Raw genomic sequence first — 17,675 nt, forward strand, 5'->3', positions numbered from 1 at the left:
ATTGCTTCCGTTTTGGACACCGTAGGTCTGATCCCGTCTGCTGCTACCCTCATCCGCAGGAATTCTACCTCTGGAGCTATGAAGATGCACTTCACTTTTTTCAGTCACAGACCTACCCGGCCATCGCAATCGGGGTAAGTTTACCGCCTCGCAGGCCAGAAATGATTTATGGTATATTACAGCAGACTTTTATAACAGCAAACCTGTTGCACTGTCTGTCGGCAGTGACAAGATTATAACCGACAATGTCTGAGGGTCATTTCTGATTAGGAAACTAACCGCTTAATTGCAGAGATTCAATGCTAATTTAGATCTGGGACAATTCTGATCGATAGAGCATTAACCTGCCCTTACATTGATACTGTGGGTGGCTCGGAAAAGAGCCTTTGGTTTATTAGATTAAATCCTGTCCGCTTTACTTGCTCTTGGACACACTGGTGGTTTTCTTGGGCAGCAACACAGCTTGGATATTAGGCAGCATCCCGCCCTGAGCGATGGTCACCTTTCCCAGCAGCTTGTTGAGCTCCTGGTCGTTGCGGATGGCCAGCTGCAGGTGTCTTGAGATGGTGCGGGTCTTCTTGTTGTCGCGGGCCGGGTGGCCAACCAGCTCCAGGATTTCAGCCGGTCAGATACTCGAGCACAGCAGCCATGTAGACCGGTGCTCCGGCACCCACACGCTCAGCGTAGTTCCCCTTCCAGAGGAGCCTGTTAACACGGCCCACAGGGAACTGCAGTCCGGCCCGGGAGGAGCGAGACTTGGCCTTGGCCCGAGCTTTACCGCCGGTTTTTCATCTTCTGGACATTTCCACAATCGACACGTTCATGGAAAGATTGAGAAACTCCTCCCACATCTGCCTTATACCTTCTGGAGGAATGCAGGGAGAGAACTTGTGATTGGTCACTATGTCGTGAATTTCATTGGTCCTTTCCGATGACCAATCGCAGCCAGTTTAGCCCACCAAAGAAACCTGGGCGGAAAAGACTGTTCTCAACAGTCAGTGTTCGAAGGATTTAGAAAATCAAAAATCCCGCCAATAATTGTTAAAATTTCGGATTATGTTAGTAACTTCCCCATTAGCCACATATTTCCAAACATTTTTTGTTTCCCTTTGTCTTAATCCACATTTCACTTGCAAATTCCAGGCTGTTACAATCAGGGTTAAATTTGGGTTCAGTTTCAAACTATATGTAATGGGAGGGAATCACTTCCCACTTATTCTGTAACGGGACACAATCCAGATCAATCTTTGTAAAAGTTGGATTACATAGATTATCGATCGATCCCCCGCACAGGCAGCAGTGAGACCAGAACTGCGAGTCCTTCTGTGAAAAGGGAAGAGGGACAGAGTGTTTAAACTGCCCCGGTTCTAGCCTCTGTAAGAACTCCCATTCTGGGTTGTTACACTCGGACTCGAAGGTTAATAAACGGTTTGAATCCTAAGTAGAATTTTATTTTAAATTGAAAAGGGCGTGAGAGAGAACGAGGTGGCTAAAGTCTGAATCTCATCCTAAGACAAATTTCTAATTCTTCTGCAGCCGCTGTAAATGAACGGGTCTGAGAGCAAATGGAAAGGGCGACCAGGGACCGAGTTTGTCATTTAGGGCGGGAAAAGGAAGAACCGTACAGTAAAATCAGTGACCTGAGAATTTAAAATTAAATCTACAGTTTGAACTGCAAAGGTCCCCACACACTTGTTCAGGAAATAATTACAGTAAATTGAGTCTAAAGGGAGATGGGTTTGTGCAGCTGTTTCAGAGAGGTTATGGGTGGCTCTTAAAAGAGCCGTTGTGTTTGGGTTTAATCTCTCAGGACAGCGTGCAGTTTTACTTGGAGCTGGTGTACTTGGTCACCACCTTTGTCCCTTCCGACACGGCGCGCTTGGCCAGCTCCCCGGGCAGCAGCAGGCGCACGGCGGTCTGGATCTCCCGGGAGCTGATGGTGCGGCGCTTGTTGTAATGGACCAGGCGGGAAGCCTCACTCGCGCTGCTCTCCAAAATATCGTTCACAACCGAGTTCATGATGCCCATGGCCTTGGAGGAGATGCCGGTGTCGGGGTGAACTTTGTAGATTTAGATGGAGTAACTCTCCTTCCTCCACCTTCTGCTCTCGTTGCCGCCCTTCGATGATGTTTTCTTGATTACTTTCTTGGTGGTAACTGTTTTCTGGGCGGGGAATGGGCTCAGCGGCCGCCATCTTGGTCAGGGCGGGTCTCACGGCGCATGTGCGGTCCTTTGTGCAGGACAACGTGTGGGCGGGGCTTCAGGGTGTCTGTCATTTTGATTGATCACATGTTTGTGCCAAGGTCAGTGGCCCCAGAAAGAGAGCCTTGCTGTCTGATTGTTGTCTGGTGACCCTGGGCCTGGGCTCATCCTATTGATCCAAACCTGGCTCACCCTATTGGGCCAACCCATGCTCACCCTATTGGGCCAGCACAGGCTCACCCTATTGGGTGATCCAAAGCTCACCCTGTTCATCATCATCATAGGCAGTCGCTCGAAATCGAGGATGTCTTGATCCAACTCTAAAAGTGAGTTCTCAGGTGACTGACCAGTCCAATACGGGAATTACAGTCTCTGTCCCAGTTGGGATAGACGGAGGTTGAAGGAAAGGGTGTGTGGGACTGGTTTGCTGCAAGCTCCTTCCACTGCCTGTGCTAGATTTCGGTATGCTCTCTGCGATGAGACTCGAGGTGCCCAATGCCCTCCCGGATGCACTTCCTCCACTTAGGGTGGTCTTTTGCCAAGAACTCCCAGATGCCGGTGGGAATGTTGCACTTTATCAGACAGGCTTTGAGGGTGTCGTTGAAACGCTTCCTCTGCCCACCTTAGGATCGCATGCAATGTCGGAGTTCGGACTAGAGCATTTGCTTTGGGAGTCTTGTGTCAGGTTCGTGAACAATGCGGCCCGCCCAACGCAGCTGGTCGAGTGTGGTCAGTGCTTCAATGCTGGGGATGTTGGCCTGGTCAAGGACGCTAACGTTGGTGCAGGTAAGGGGATTTGCAGGATCATGTGAAGACATCGTTGATGGTATTTATCCAGCAATTTGAGTTCAAAGCTTTCAGCAAGCACATGGTCTGCAGGGCTGTGTAATTCGCCCCGTCTGGATGGCTCAGAGGTGTGGACGCTATACAGCAGACATCGCACCATATTGGGCCAGCACTGATACACCCTATTGGGGCAACCGGGCCTCACCCTCTCGGGCCAGCCCAGGCTCACCCCATTGAGCCAGCACAGGCTCACCCTATTGGGCTAGCCCAGCCTCACCCTATCGAGCCAATCCAGGTTCGCACTATCGGGCCAGCACAGATTCACACTTTCGGGGCAGCACAGTCTCGCAATATCGGGCCAGCACAGTCTCACTCTATCAGGCCAGCACAGTCTCACCCTATTGGCCCAGCCCAGGCTCACCCTATCGGGCCGGCACAGTCACACCTTATAGGCCCAGCACAGTTTTGCACTATTGGGCCAGCACAGTCTCACCCTCGCGCGCAGCACAGGCTCACACTATTGGGCCAGCACAACCTCACCATATTGGGCCAGCCCTGTCTCATCCTTTCGGGCCGCACAGGCTCATCCTATTGGGCCAGGCCAGGCTCAGCCTATCAGGCAACACAGTCTCACCCTATTGGGCCAGCACAAAAGACCCAGTGGCCAGCAGAGAAAATCAGCATCTCATTGATTTTATTCTCACTTTGCACACAGCTGCTGCAGGTCTGAACCCAAACATGTAAGGTGGAAATGATCAACATCCTCCGCCTTTGAATGTGGAAGCAGGAATGTTTGTCTGTTCTCTCTGTGGGAAAATATTTCCAACATCTGGGAAAGCACCACGACACACAAACATCCGAGTGAGATTGTTCCAGTGTACTATAAAGAGCTTCAACCAGTTACACAGCCTGAAAAAACTTCGCACCATTCACAGCAGAGAGAAGCTACACGTGTTGTGTGTGTGGACGAATCTTCAACTGATCGTCCAACCTGGAGAGACACAAGGACACCCACACCATGGAGAAACCGTGGGAATGTGGAGACTGTGGGGAGGGATTCAGCTCCCCATCTGACCCAGAAATTCATTGTCACAGTCACACCAGGAAGAGGCCGTTCACCTGCTCCGTGTGTGGGTAGGGGTTCACTCCATCATCTGCTGAAACTCCAGTGAGTTCACACTGGGGAAGTGTGGGAAGAGATTCATTCAGTCATCTGAATTGCGAGTTCACAAGTGACTTCAGGGGTTGGGTTCAACTGTTATGACTGCTGTTAATCACATTCTGACTAAATCATGTTTGTCCTGTCAGTTGGGATTTGTTTCTGCTGATGTTAATCATTCTGAAAACTGGGCTGGAGCTTAATATTTTGAGATTTCAAATTACACAATGTGTCAACATTTGATATCTCGATGACAAGAGGCGACTATTGATGTCCTGTTACCGACTGCTCCATCTTGGGCCTTTTCTCCTTTCTAACTCTCGATTGTTTCCGTTCTCATGACTTTGGTTACTCTCAGACACAAGTCCCAGTTCCCCACACCTTCCAGAATGCCTCTCTTAGCCTTGATGTCCAGGTTAGGGATAGCTAACACGCCCGGGATCACTAACACAAAATCCAGTCAGTTATTCACTTTCAGTGACAGGACTTAGCATGTGCCTACAGCAGTTATTGAGAGAAGCGACTGCATCTCTTTCGACACTCAGCTGGTAAACGGCCTCTCCCTGATGTGTTTTCACCTAACGTACATCTGCATCCATTCCCACTGTCCCCACATTCACAGTGTTGAATCAGCTGGGCACACGAGTCTCACAGGCTAGAAAATTGGTTGAAGGTGCATCCATACACAAAACATATGTCCTGTTTCTCCTCGCTGTGATTGGTGTTTTCCCAAAGGCTGATGATAAGGTGATCCTGATGAAACTGATGATTCCCTCAAATCATGACGTGATGGTTGGTTTGAGCTTCCAAGCTGCAGATCCTCCCCTTCTAATACCCTGCAAATGGAGGTTACAAAAGTAGTTACTTTAAGTAAAGGATAGACATTTCCACTCTGATAGGCCTCAGAGCCGAGTTCAATCCTGCCCTCAAGTGACATCCACACAATTCCCAGTTGATGTCACTGGATCGGTATCAATAGCAAGGGCAATGAATAATTCTTACTTATATTTAGCCCAGTGGTAGTGACGACAATTAGAACCCCTGAACTGCTGCCTTGACTGAGAACAACTAACAGCCCAGATCAAGGACCGAACTTGGGCCGGTCCCAGTCAGTATTGCAGAGCGTTCTAAAATTTGTGGAGTTGGGGGAGGGTTAGAAAGAATATTTTCAAAGAAAATTAAATTCTCCTTTAAACAAAACCTTCGTCACAATGCACAATTCTGAAATCCTTTCAAATTAGAAAAGCAAATCAAATGGATCATCAAAAACAACTGAGACATTATAGAAAGGCTCAAGTCACTGAAAATAAACAGCTCTACAATCACTTCACAATACAGAAGGGAGCGACTGTTAATGGGAGCACGGCTTGTGAAGTCCTCCGACACTCCGAGATAAACTGGACTGTTCTTTTAAGTATAACTAGGCAGAGAAAAGGGAGTCCCTGTCCCTTTAAATATCTGCTCCATTCCTCCAGGTAGCGGGAGGAGCAGTAGCGTGCGGTATCTTTATATCCTGACACAGCAAGACCTAATAAAACATATTGCATCAGCTTAAGTACAACAACTGAAAAGTGTGCACACAAAGTCTTTGCTACATATATATGTGTAAGTGTGTGTGTGTGTAAACTAAACACATAATTTTTATTGTTTGCTCGTGAATTCCACAGAGATAAGCTATTATCTTCGCCAGTTATTTTTCAGCATTTATTTCCTATTATTTACAATGTAATTGCAGAGTGTTTAATCCCTTTACCATTTATTGATGACCCATTGCCTTGTGTGCCCTTGTTTAGAAAGTGATGTCACACTGACCATTCCGTTACCGAGGTGACCATCTGTACGCAGTATTCAGTGGGAAAGCGGATTAAATTACACCGAGGGTAATGAGCAGCCACCCACCAGTCTCTGCACTTTATTGTCCAATGACCACCGCACCATCACACAGACGCTCCTCAGATTTAACTCCAGTGTGGATGACTTGTTTCAGTGATGTTGAAAATGAAATTGTAGGGGTGAAATAGGAGTTGGGGGACGGGTTTGGAGAGAAGGGTGAAAGAGAAGTTTGGGTGAGGGTTTGAAAGAAATGGGGTGAGAGAGGAGTTGGGGTGAGGGGTTTGGAGAGTAGGGGCGAAAGAGTAGTTGGTGAGGAGGAGTTGGAGAGTCGAGGTGAATGAGGTGTATCAGTGAGGAGTATTTATTGCCCATTAATTTCCTTTGTTGATCGGGTTTATTTTTCCTTTAAAATGTTTTGTATTGTGTGTTCCACCGAAGTTAGACATGGGGCTGCAGTTCCTTGCAGGCACTGGGCTGTTTCTGGTGAATTAATGTGGGTAGTGTTAATTGGGAATAGATTTTCGTGGGATCATTCTGTGCTGAATGCGTTGCTGGGCTGCGGGGCTGTCCATCGTCCCAATGATGAGGTGCTGTTGACAACAAATCCGGGATTCCCTTACATAGTGACACCAAATCAAGGGACCACTTACATTGTGACACCAAATCTGACATGTCCTTACTATACCGTATAAATGCACACGAGGCCCATACGTGAGAGAAGGTCACTCTGTGACCAGTTACCTTTATTACCAAGACCTCAAGTGATGAAGGTGGGTGGTGCTTCCCCTTTTATACTTGAAAGTTCAGATTAGGAGTGTCTCCCACAAGTTCACCCCCTTGTCTTCAATGTTCTCACGGTGTACAACTTCGGTCAGCTTATACATGGATTACAATGATAGTTGAATATATGACATCATCTCCCCGCAAAGTCTTATTGAGATCACAGGTTAAGTCTCTCTGGTGGTTTACACTCCCTTGTAGAGCGCCTGAGTTGGGGCTCCGGTTGTGGGGCGCTGGCCTGATTGTCTGCTGTTTGCGGTGCCTCAGGACTGTCTGGACTGCCGACAGTGACTGGGTTCTCCTCCACTTGGTTCCGGTGTTCAGTCACCTGTGGTGGAGTAAACTCTACGTCGTGTTCTTCCACTGCTTTTTCTATGGGGTTGGTGAACCTCTTTTTAGTTTGATCCACATGTTTGCGGCAGATTTGTCCATTGGTAAGTTTAACTACCAAATCCCTAAATCCCGTCTTTGGCAATCAGAGTGCCTGGATGCCATTTGGACCCTGCAGCGTAATTAAGGACGAAAACAGTGTATTGACATCAATAATGGCGCCCTCGCATTCCTCTCATGATAGTCAAATTGTGACTGGCGCCTGCTCTCAATAATTTATTTTCATAGCAGGTTGTATAAGGGATAATCTGGTTTTGACCGTCCTTTTCATTAGCAGCTCTGCGGGTGCAATCCCTGTGAGCGAGTGTGGTCGGGATCTATTGGCCTACAGGAGGCGTGATAAAGCAGCTTTAAAGGGAACCCCCTTGGATTCTGAGCATCCCCTGTTTGATTATCTGCACTGCTCGTTATGCCTGGCCATTTGAGGACGGCTTGAACAGTGCCGTTCTGACATGGTTGATTCCATTGGCTGCCATGAAGTCTTGGAAATCAATGCTTGTGAAGCACGGGCCATTGTGGCTGACCATGACATCCGGTAGACCACGGGCGGCGAACATTGCCCGTAGACTTTCGACCACAGAGGATGTGCTTGAATTTAAAATGGCACACTCAATCCATTTTCAGTAGGCATCTACAACAACCAAAAACAGTTTTCCCATGAAAGGACCCGCGTAGTCCACATGGATGCGTCACCATGGCTTGGCGGGCCAGGACCAGGGGATAAGGGGGGCTTCCCTCGGTGCGTTGACCAGCAGAGCACACGTGTTGCACCTGCGAACACAAAGTTCCAGGTCTGCATCTATCCCTGTCCACTAAATGAGTGACCTGGCATTTGCCTTCATCATGACAATGACCAAGTGCTCATTGTGAAGTTTTCTGATAAACACCTGTCTGCCCCTCTGGGACATGACGACTCGATTTCCCCATAGCAGGCAATCGGCCTGAATGGAGAGTTCAACCTTGCGCCTATGAAACGGTTTAATTTTCTCAGGGCATGCCCTGTACGTGGCTTTCCAGTCCCCATTCAAGACACATTTCTTAACTAAAGACAGTAGCGGGTCTTTATTTGTCCAGACTTTAAGCTGACGGGCTGTCAGGGGTGAACCTTCGCTTTCGAAAGCTTCAACAGCCATGACCATCTCAGCATCGTGCTCAGTTGCCCCCTCAGTGGTGGCTAGTGGGAGCCTGCTGAGTGCATCGGCAGAGTGTTCAGTGCCCGATCTGTGCTGAATTGTGTAGTCATAGGCGGCTAACGTAAGTGCCCACCTCTGTATGTGGGCCGACGCATTAGCATTTATGGCCTTGTTGTTAGGGATTTGTGATCTGTCTCCAGCTCAAATTTCCTGCCAAACTAGGGCCTTACAAGAGCAATTCTTGTACCTCAGCCTGAGCCAGAAGCAGTGTGGGAGGTGTCTGCTCTTTACAAAGGAGGTGCTCACAGATCTCTGCCACTACTTGTAACCAAACCTGCAGCCTCACTCTATGACAAGGACAGCGCTGCTACTTGCTGTGAAGGTGACCGTGATTCTTAATTTCCTCACTCTGGGATCCTTCCAGGCAGCCTTCTCTCTTTCCAGAGAGATGCAGGTAGAGCATGGGTCATATAATGTTAACAGTTTGTTGGAGCATAACAAGTTGCGTGCTCTATCAAAAGCCCTTTCCTGGTTGTTCCCCCAGACCCAATCGCGACCTTTGCGTGGGAGCACGTGTAGCGGCTCTAACAGCATGCTCAATTTCGGAAGAAAGTTACCAAAAAAGTTTAAGAATGAATGCAGCTCCGTCGTGTTACGGGGTCTGGGTGCTCTCCGGATCGCTTCCGTTTTGGACAAAGTAGGTCTGATCCCATCTGCTGCTACCATCCTCCCCAGGAATTCCACCTCTGGAGCTAAGAAGATGCACTTTGCCTTTTTCAGTCGCAGCCCTACCCGGTCCAGACTGCGTAGCATCTCATCCACGTCGTGGAGATGTTCTTCAGCATCGCGACCCATGATGAGGATGTTGTCCTGAAAAACCACCATCCTTGGAATCGACTTGAGGAGGCTTTCCATATTTTGCTGAAAGATCACGACGGCTGAACGAATCCCAAACAGATATCTGTTATACTCAAACAACCCCTTGTGTGTCGTGATGGTGGTCAGCCTTTTTGAATCACTCGCCAGCTCCTGGGTCATGGGAGCTGAGGTCAGGTCCAATTTTTGAAAAAAGTTTGCCAGCGGATAGTGTCGCAAAGAGGTCCTGCACTCTCGGTAGCGGGTACTGGTCTTGGAGTGAGACCCGGTTGATGGTGGCCTTGTAAGCGCCTCATACCCTGACCGACCCATCCGCTTTGTGCACTGGCACGATCGGGCTCGCCCAGTCACTGAATTCAACTGGCAAGATGATGCCTTCCCTCTGCAGGCGGTCGAATTCGCATTCTATTTTTTCCCGCATCACGTACGGCACCGCTCTTGCCTTGTGGTGTACTGGCCTGGCGTCCGGGTTAATGTGAATCACTACCTTAGCCCCCATGAAAGTGCCGATGTCGGGTTGAAATAATGAGTCAAATTTGTCTTGGACCTGTGAGCATGATACTCGCTCCACAAAAGAAATGCATTGACATCGCCCCATTTTCAGTTCATGACAGCAAGCAAACTCCTCCCCAGGAGTGTGGGATCTTCCGCCGGGACAATCCAGAGTGGCAACCTGTTCTCCGAATATAGCACCGGAATAATCTCCTTTGTATATGTCCGTAGCTGTGCATCAATCGGCAATAATTTTGGTCTCCTGGCCTTGGACACCCACAACCTTTCTAACTGGTTGATACTCATCAAGGACTGGCTGTCCCCCGTGTCTAGCTCCATTAATACTGGGATGCCATTGAGGAGCACTTTCATCATTATTGGTGGCGTCCTGGCATATAAACTGTATATGTGCTCCACATGAACTCGCTGAACTTCAGCTTCCTGTGAATTTCCACAGTATTAATTTGGCCTCGTAGGGCTTACATCCAGCTTGTCCTCCTCGTACTTCAACCTGGCTGCAGGCTTCCTGCATATACGCGCCAAATGACCGCTGACGTTGCAGTTTCTGCAGGTATATTGCTGATAGCTGCAGGCTCTGTCTGGATGTTTGGCTTCACACCTCCAGCATGAGCTGGAGGACCCGTTGTTGGAAACAAAAGGTCCATTACCAGTCGATCGTCTCTGACTGTCTCTGTAACTGTCCTTAAATGCACCATTAACAGGTGTTGATGGCCCCATTACTGGCCGCATTGCCCATGAAAATGGCATGATTCACCGTTCAGCTATCCATTGTCTCTGTTGAATTCCCCTGTCGGGTTCGACTGCATGGTGGGACATGTCCGATTGCCCTTGTCTGCCTCGAGAACTGTGTGCCGCGATAACAATGTTGACTCCCTGGTCATTTGCCGCATTTGAGCCAAGATTTTTGTCATACATCATTCTGGTCTCTTGCTCCCCTGAGTTAAAGTCTGGGCTGTCAGAGCCGCTTCCAAGGTCAAGTCTTTGGTCTCAATCAGTTTCCTGAAAACCCCAGCATGCCCGATGCCCTCAATAAAAAAGTCTTGCATCATTTCTGCTCTGCCGGCATCTGTGAACTTACATAGGCTCGCCAGTCGCTGGAGATCTGCCACGATGTCAGGACCGCTTTGCCCTTCTCACCGCCAGTTCATGTAAAACTGGTGTCTCGCTTTCTGCATGCTGCTCGCAGGTTTAATGTGTTCCGCGATCAATTTACTGAACTCTTCGAATGTCTTGTCTCCGGCTTCTCTGGTGCTAAAATGGCCTTCATCAGGAAGTACATTCTGGATCCACAAACCGTCGCGATGAGCCCTGCGTTTGTCGGCCGAATCCTGTCCCAAACTTTCCTTAGTGACAAAACTTTGCTGTAGTCTCTCAATAAAGTCGTCCCAATCACCACCAACAGAGTACCTCTCTTCTCTGCTGCTAGTGGCCATACTCGCGTGGTTTAAATCCCAGTTTCTCGTCGCCAATGATATGTCCTTACTATACAGTATAAATGGACACGAGGCCCATACTTGAGAGAAGGTCACTCTGTGACCAGTTCCCTTTATTACCAAGATCTCAAGCGATGAAGGTGGGTGGAGCTTCCCCTTTTATACCTGAAAGTCCAGGTTAGGAGTGTCTGCCACAAGTTCACCCCCTTGTGGTCAATGTTCTCAAGGTGTACAACTTAGGTCAGCTTATACATGGGTTACAATGATAGTTGAATACATGACAAAATCCAGGGACCACCAACATTAAGACACCAAATCCAGGAACCACTTTCATGGTAACTCCAAATCCAGGGACCACTTGCACTGGGGCATCAAATCCAGGGGCCATTTGCACTGGGGCATCAAATCCAGGGACAACTTACACTGAGGCACCAAATCCAGGGACCCCTTACACTGAGCAATCAAATCCAGGGACCACTTACACTGAGGCATCAAATCCAGGGACCCCTTATACTGAGGCATCAAATCCAGGGACCCCTTACACTGAGACATCAAATGCAGGGACCCCTTACACTGAGACATTAAATCCGGGGACCCCTTACACTGAGGCACCAAATCCAGGGACCCCTTACACTGAGGCACAAAATCCAGGGACCCCTTACACTGAGTCAGCAAATCAAGAGACCCCTTACACTGAGGCACCAAATCCAGGGACCCGTTACACTGAGGCACCAAATCCATGGACCCCTTACACTGAGGCACCAAATCCAGGGACCCCTTACACTGAGGCACAAAATCCATGGACCCCTTACACTGAGGCACCAAATCCAGGGACCCCTTACACTGAGGCACCAAACCCAGGCACCCCTTACACTGAGGCACCAAATCCAGGGACCAGTTACAATGAATCATCAAATCCAGGGAACACTAACAATGAGACTACAAAATTACAGAATTACACAGAAATGAGCCACTCGGACTAACCAGTCTGTGCCGGTGATTATGCTCTGCTTGATAATGAGATAGCCTCAGTATGGAGAATGGTCATGCCGGTGAAAACAGCTCCAGTTAGGGGGAATGGTGGATAATGAATGAAGAGACGGTGGAGGAATCAGACGGTGACTGGTGGGGCCTGGTGACAGATTATTGCCAGAAGTCCTTTTCAGGCAGGTTGATGATTAGATGTAACCAGTGCAACAACTGTATCCATCTGTTATTGTTCCAAAATACCCAAATCTAATGTCACTAATTTATTTTTCCATGAGAAATGTTGAGATTACGATGTGTTGTTGACAGAAAGAAATGAGGCTTGTGCAGGAAAGCTGGTTCCTTGAATGAACACATTGTGAGGCTGTTTTGTGGCTCGGATTTGTGAGGTTAAAAACATGAAATGGAAAAGGGCATGTCCAGTAACACTTATATTGCCAATAGTGCTTTCTAATTTAATCATTATATCCTAAGCCGAATATCCTATTGACTATACCAATCACTAATTCCAATCCTAAACAAATAACCACAAACCACAACCACTAAACCTACATCTAAATCCAGCCCCTAACCAACGCTAACAACATAAGAAATAGGGGCAGCAGCAGCTATCTGGCCCCTTCAGCCCACCCTGCCATTCAATAAGATCTTGGCTGATCTGATCTTGGCCTCAATTCCGCTTCCCTGCCCTCTCCTCATAAACCTTGACTCCACTCTCTTTCAAAAATCACTCTATCTGCAACTTAAATATTTTCAATGACCCAGACTCCACTGTTCTTTGGGGTAGAGAATTTCAGAGATTCACAACCCTCTGAGAGAAGAAATTCCTCTTCATTTCCATGTTAATTGGGGCCCTCCTTAAGCTCAGATTTTGCCACCTACTTCTCGATTCTCCCACAAGAAGAAACAGAGATCAGTGGGGAAGCTAAAAACCTGATAAAGAAAGTATTTAAACAATTATTTTGATGCAAGAAATACTGCAAGGTATGTTAGTAACAAGTAATTGTAATCAACTAACCCATCAAAATTAGCAAAGGCAATTACAAAGATCAGAAAATTTCAAAGTTGATCACATGCAGTATGTGTGAAGATCTATTAACCGCATTCAGCAATCGTTAAATACAGGAAATAACAGATTTACAGTCTTACGAAAGATAGTTCTTTCAAGGGTTGGTTGAAAGGAACGTTAAATGAGTGTAAAGTGAGACACGCCGGTTCAGTCTGAGACATCCACAACCCGGATACTCAAATGAAACAAGTTTGGGATTTGATGTGGGAAAAGATGAATTACGTGAGAAGTGAAACAATCTAGAGTAAGAAAAGTCCCAGAATGGAAGTGAAGGGAACATTAATTAGTCTATTTTTGTGGAGAAATCCAATATTGGACACAGGGTGTTTGAAACAATACTGAGACAGAACATTACTGTCCAGCTCAGGGACAGGGTTATACAGAGCAGCAGGAACAATGACTGAGTGCCAGAATGACCATGTTCAGTGGCCAATGGGGGCCCAGGAAATCCTGTCCCAGTCATGACGTTCCATTCCTATTTACCCAGCATTCCCCGCGACGGAGGACGTGCCGAGCCCAGACTACAGGGGCCCAGTGCGCAGGTGCGAGACCGAGCTGTGTTTGGAGCATGCGCGGTGCGTGTAATGGCGGTCAGGACATGGTGAAATGTGTTCCGCAAAACATTCCTTTCTCCGCGGGGCGGAGGGGAGTAATGGAGCAGCGGGGAGCCGTCATAAACAACCGATGCCCGCCGGAAGCCCGGAATAACAACCGGAATATCGGCGGCTGCAGCCTCGAGGCTTTCTCCCGGTCACAGGCCGAGGGTAACGGCGGCCATCTTTGTACAGGAAGGCAGGGTCAGTCCTCCGCCATCTTGGTTCAGTGAGCAGCAAAGCGCATGCGCGGCCAGCTTGGTAAAGTAACAGCTGAGTTCCTTTGCTCAGATTCTGATAAAAGTAAATTGATTTTTACAGATTGAATTAATACAGAGAGCTGCACATGCGCGGTTCAGCCCACCCCCTGTGTCATTCCCAGTGAGCAGAATAGCACATGCACCCTCCCCTGCCCCAGCCCTGCCTGGGATCACCATTCACTCAGTGAGTGGAAGAAGGTGGTTTAAAACAGCCGGGATTGGAGACACCACGACCCCGGGGTAAGGCTCAGAGATCAGCATTGAGTCCGGGGGGAGTTCAGGGGGAGTCGGGGGCTGTGTGTAAGGGGCAGAGTGGACCAAGAACCAGTCTCAGTGCGTGGTGTGAGTGGGGGAAGGGAGAGGCCATTCTCGGGCTGTGTGTGGACAGTGTGTGTCCAGGGTAAGGGAGACAGAATGGTCAGAATCCGCTATTTACAATCTGCTGCTTTCTCTCTCCAAACCAGGAGTGAACGTTCTGGTTTAGTTCCCTCGGGGGCTGTGTGTAAGAGGCAGAGTGGAGCAGGAACTCGTTCCGGGACATGGTGTGAGTGGGGGAAGGGGGAGGCCATTCTCGGGCTGTGTGTGGACAGTGTAAGGTAACAGAGAAAGTAAACCACCTCGCTCTTTCAAATCATTGCTGCTTTCTTTCCCCAAATCAGTAGTGAATGTTCCTGATTCAGTTACAATCTCACCGTGTCTGTTCTTGGACAGTGAGCAGTGGAAACACAGTCTGACAGTGAGGATGTGGGAAATTTCACAAAGTGCATCTATTGCAGGTACCAGGAGAGGAGAGTGGGAGAAAATATTTTAAAGACGCGTTATATTTCGGTGAACTGAGTTCCCCAAAACCGTGTTGCTGATGATCGCGAGCTACATTGTCACTCCCTCAGATACATCGTATTGTCCCCCGAATCCATATCTTAGAACTAATAATGTTCTCGTATTATTATTCTCACAGCAAAATTCTTCAACCAGCCAGAACAAATTAGATCTTTCCTCCACCCAGAATACAAGGAACAGTGCAGGCAGGTCCTTCTCACACACAGTAAGTAGATTATCACTCAGAGTGCACAGACACACAGAACTGGCCTCAATCCTATTGTCACAGACAGCAGAAGCTGTCAGTCCCACAGTGATCCGAAGTGACAGAGTTACATTGTGAATCTTACAGCCACATGGAGCAGTAGAATCAGATGCTGTTTCACCATTGAAACAGATCACACTGACAGGTACATTAAACACACACACTCACTTGCCAGAAACTGGCAGGTAGAGAATAAAACACAATCATCTATCAGAAAAAATGTCAAACAGAAAGTATAAACCACACTCGCATATCAGAAGCTGACGGGTACAGAGCAAAAGCCATATTCATGTTTCAGAATCTGACGTATTCAGTATTTAACCCGCCGAACATACCAGAAGATGACAGGTGCAGAATACAACCTACATTCCCGTACCACAGACTGACAGATACAGTATACAACACACACCCACATATATGAAAGTGACAGTAACAGAATAAAATCCCCACTTACATACCAGAGAGTGACAGGTAAAGTGTAAATCCCATGTGCACATGTCGGAAAACTGAAAGACAGTAAGTAAAATTGTTACTTACTTCGCAGAAACTGATCGGGGCAGAGTAAAACCCACACACACACATCTGAAAAATGACATGTGGAAGGCAAAATCTTCACTAACATATCAGAGAAATACAGGTTTAAAAAGTTAAATTGATTATCACGTTCACATACCAGAGACTGGCAAATACAGATTAAACCCAGACGACCATCGCAGAAACTGAGAGGCACAGATTAAACCTCAACACACACCAAAACCTGACAGTTACAGAAAAATACACACACTTGCATATCAGAGACTGAGAGATACAGTATAAAACCCACACTCACATATCAGAGGCTCACATGTTAAAATCCATATTCCCATAACATAAATTGACATACAGTGACATGCCCATACTCAGGAACCAGGAATTGACAGGTACAGGGTAAAGAACTCTCTTTCATTCCAGAAACTGACAGGTACAAAGGAAAGTCCACTCATAATTAAACAGAAACAGGCAGTTATAGAGTAAGGCCCACAATCACATATCAGAGCTTGACGGGTACAGAATAAAACCCAGGCTCCTATAACAGAAATGGAGAGATACAGAGAAAGGCCCACACTCACATACCAGAGGCAGCTCGATACAGAGTAAAACTCAGATTCAATTACCAGGACCGACAGATTCAGCATAAAACTCACCTCCATAACACAAATTGACAGTTGGAAAGCAAAACCAATACTCTATCAGGAATTGGTGGTACACAGTAAAACAATACCAACATACTGGAGAATGCCGGGTATGGAGTAGAGCTCACATTCACATTACAGAGATGGACAGATACAGCACAGAACACACACTCACACACCAGGAATGGAAAGAAATATAGAAACATAGAAAATAGGTGCAGGAGCAGGCCATTCAGCCCTTCGAGCCTGCACTGCCATTCAATATGATCATGGCTGATCATGCAGCTTCAGTACCCCACTCCCGCTTTCTTTCCATACCCCCTGATCCCCTTAGCCGTAAAGACCTCATCTAACTCCCTCTTGAATATATCCAACGAACTGGGCTCCACAACTTTCTGTGGTAGAGAATTGCACAGGTTTACCACTCTCTGGGTGAAAAAGTTTCTCCTCATTTCAGTCCGATATGGCTTACCCCTTATCCTGAGACTGTGACCCCTGATTCTGGACTTCCCCAACATCGAGAACATTCTCCTGCATCTAACCTGTCCAGTCCTGTCATAGTTTTATATGTTTCTATGAGATCCCCTCTCATTCTTCTAAATTCCAGTGAGTGTTAGCCTAGCCGATCCAGTCTTTCGTCATATGTCAGACCTGCCATCCCGGGAATCAGTCTGGTGAACTTTCGCTGCACTCCCTCAATAGCAAGAATGTCCTTGCTCAGATTAAGACATCAAACCTGCACACAGTAGTCAAGGTGTGGTCTCACCAAGGCCCTGTACAACTGTAGTAAGACTTCCCTACTCCTATACTCAAATCCTCTTGCTATGAAGGCCAGAATGCCAGTTGTTTTCTTTACTGCATGCCTACCTTCAGTGACTGATGTACCATGACACCCAGATCTCTTTGCACCTCCCATTTTACTAATCTGTCACCATTCAGATAATAATCTGCCTTCCTGTTTTTGCCACCAAAGTGGATAACCTCAATTTATCCACATTATACTGCATCTGCCATGCAATTGCCCATTCACCTAACCTGTCCAAGTCACCTTGCAGCCTCTGAGCATCCTACTCACAGCTCACACTGCCACCCAGCTAAGTATCATCTGCAAACTTGGTGATATTACCTTCTATTCCATCATCTAAATCATTAATATATATTGTAAATATATGGGATCCCAGCACTGAACCTTGCGGCACCGCACTAGTCACTGCCTGCCATTCTGAAAAAGACCTGTTTATTCCTACTCTTTGCTTCCTGTCTGCCAACCAGTTCTCTATCCACGTCAATACATTACCCCCAATACCATGTGCTTTAATTTTGCACGCTAATCTCTTGTGTGGGACCTTGTCAAAAGTTTTTTGAAATTCCAAATACATCACATCCACTGATTCTCCCTTATCCA

The 17,675-nt window shown here is 47.4% G+C and overlaps 1 long non-coding RNA gene across 1 annotated transcript in view; it reads left to right on the plus strand.

The window, feature by feature from the left end:
- Positions 1–13,997: 13,997 nt before the first annotated feature.
- Positions 13,998–17,675, plus strand: part of LOC139257615 (uncharacterized) — a 29,778-nt gene continuing 26,100 nt past the window's right edge. The window contains exons 1-2 of the long non-coding RNA XR_011592312.1: positions 13,998–14,254; positions 14,973–15,059. This is a non-coding gene — a long non-coding RNA (uncharacterized lncRNA). The remainder of the gene's footprint in view (positions 14,255–14,972; positions 15,060–17,675) is intronic.

This window comes from Pristiophorus japonicus, unplaced genomic scaffold (assembly GCF_044704955.1).
Source record: "Pristiophorus japonicus isolate sPriJap1 unplaced genomic scaffold, sPriJap1.hap1 HAP1_SCAFFOLD_89, whole genome shotgun sequence".
Lineage (NCBI taxonomy): Eukaryota > Metazoa > Chordata > Chondrichthyes > Pristiophoridae > Pristiophorus > Pristiophorus japonicus.